General features: G+C 45.8%; 1 protein-coding gene across 2 annotated transcripts in view; it reads left to right on the top strand.

Moving 5' to 3' along the window:
- Nucleotides 1–1,883: 1,883 nt before the first annotated feature.
- SCN8A (sodium voltage-gated channel alpha subunit 8) overlaps nucleotides 1,884–2,448 on the top strand; it is a 177,579-nt gene continuing 177,014 nt past the window's right edge. The window contains exon 1 of one of the 2 annotated variants that reach the window (XM_032420680.1): nucleotides 1,884–2,087. The gene's annotated coding sequence lies outside the window, so the exon portion shown is untranslated. Of the gene's footprint in view, nucleotides 2,088–2,334; nucleotides 2,418–2,448 lie in introns of those variants that run through there. The other variant, XM_032420679.1, reaches the window with a different exon arrangement.

The raw sequence follows: 2,448 nt of genomic DNA, 5'->3' as shown, positions 1-2,448 counted from the left end.
AGTGTCAAGATAGACAGATAGATCAATGAAACATAATAGAGAAGCCAGAAATAGACCCTCAACATAGCTGAATAATTGATTTTCAACAAGGGTGCAAGGGTGATCAGGACAGGAACAACTACATATTCAGGTGAAAAAAACCATTAGGTATGACTACAAAAACATGATCGATAGAAAAGAAAATAATAAATCAGACTTCATAAAAATTAAGAATTCCTGCTCTTTGAAAAATACTGTTAAAAGAATAAAAAGATATGCACAGACTGGGAGAAAATATTTACAAGTCACATATCTGATAAAAGACTTGTATTTCAGAATATATATAAACACCTCTCAAAATTCAATAATAAGAAAACAAACAACCCAACTTTAAAAATAGGCAAAGGACTTGAACATACATTTCACCCAAGAGGATTTACTGATAACAAATAAGTCCACGAAAAAATGCTCAATATCTTAGTCATTAGGGAAAATGCCGATCAAAACAACAGTAAGAGGGACGCCTGGGTGGCTCAGTTGTTAAGCGTCTGCCTTCGGCTCAGGTCATGATCTCAGGGTCCTGGGATCGAGCCCTGAATCGGGCTCCCTGCTCCGTGGGAAGCCTGCTTCTCCCTCTCCTACTCCCACTGCTTGTATTCCCTCTCTCGCTGTGTCTCTGTCAAATAAATAAAATCTTAAAAAAAACAAAAACAAAAACAACAGTAAGATACCACTACTCACCTGTTAGAATGGCTAAAAGAAAAAAGACATCATAGGTAATGTTGCCAAAGATGTGGAGTAACTGAAACTCTCATACGCTGCTAGGAGGACTATAAAATAGCACAATCACTTCGGAAAGCAAGTTGGCCCTTTCTTAATATGTTAAATATATACTCCTACAATTGGACTTAGTTATTCTATTCCTAGATATTTATACCCAAGAGAAATCAAAGCATATGCATACAAAGCACATTCATACAAAAACTTGCACACAAACACTCCCATCAGCTTTATTTTTAATAGGCAAATCTGGAAATAACCTAAATATCATCAAGTGACTGTATAAACACATTGTGGTATATTCCTATAATGAACACTACTCGGCAATAAAAAGTAATAAACTATTGATAGGCAACTGAATCATCAACAACAGGATAATCTCAACACAGTTATGTGAGTGGAAGAAGCCATGCCAAAATAAAAAAAAAAGGACGTACTGTATGATTCCATGTATTTAAAATTCTGAAAAATGCAAACTAATGTACAGTAATAGAAAGAAGATTAGTGGTTGCCTGGAGAGGGAGTGTGGGAGAGTGATACATGGAAGAATTACAAGGAGGCAGGGGGAAACTTGGAGGTGCTGGGTATGTTGATGGTGGTGATAATTTCACGCGTGTACAACATACGTCAAAATTGTGCGCTCTAAACATGCATAGCTTATCGCATGTCAAATACACCTCCGTAAAGCTATTTAAAAATGTATGCAGTGGGCACACTAAGTGATAGGCACACTGTGCGCCAGGTTGTGTTGTAGATGTGTGAAATGCCTTCTCTTCAATCCTCACAACAAACCGATCAGGTTGGTACTATGATTGCTCCCTTTTTACTGAGAGGCTCTCTAAGTCTTTTACTGAGGTTTGCAGAGGTTGTTCAGGTTCCAAGGCTACCCGGTTAGTAAGTGGCAGCCCGACCATCCTCTTTCCCTCTTAACTCTGAACTTCCGAACTTCAGGGGCACAATAAAGTGCGAAGAGTTCTCACATTCATTATCCACATCCTCCTAAGAGAGTGTGGAGTAAGCAGTTTAAATGTTCGCGCCTACTTTACATACAGACTTACTGAGCTTCAAACAGATATAGGGGGCCTTTACACAGCTTCAGACCGGAAGGCTGTCGGGGAAGCGATGTGTCCCTTCTCCTCATACCAGGGCCCTGTCCACTGAATCACAAGGCTCCTATTGCTGTGGATAGACTTCGGCGATTTTGTTTTTTTCAGTCGGCCAAAGATCATGTAGATCGAGTTCTCTGTGCCTATAGGTGTCAGAATTGCAACAACGGAGCATTGCCATATTGCTGGGCATTTCCTTTGCAAATGCCGTTCTGGAGACAGGTGAGACGGCGTTTGCCAGGGTCACGGGGCATTCGAGCCCACATAGCACCTTCGGCTTTCAGCTCCCAGGTGCTGGCTGGCGGCCCGCCGTCGTCCCGCGGCCGCGTCCCGTAGCTCAGCCGGGTGCCCCTCCCGCGCGCCTCCGCGGGGGCGTCGGGGAGGCGGGCCCGGGGACGCTCGCGAGGCGCTCCGGCGCGGCGCCCCCTGCCGGCGCCCTGCTCCCTCGCCCCGGATCCGGTCCGGGCGGCGCGGGGACTCCGGCCTGAGAGCCAGCGAGCGCGCGGGCGGGCGGCGCGGCGCGCTGCGGGCGAGCGGGCGCGTCCTGCAGGGGTAGGTGGGCCGCCGGGCGCGGGCGGGCGGC

This window comes from Phoca vitulina, unplaced genomic scaffold (assembly GCF_004348235.1).
Source record: "Phoca vitulina isolate PV1807 unplaced genomic scaffold, GSC_HSeal_1.0 scaffold23, whole genome shotgun sequence".
Lineage (NCBI taxonomy): Eukaryota > Metazoa > Chordata > Mammalia > Carnivora > Phocidae > Phoca > Phoca vitulina.
Note: the sequence above shows the minus strand (reverse complement) of the source record. Positions and strands in the feature narration are given on the sequence as shown.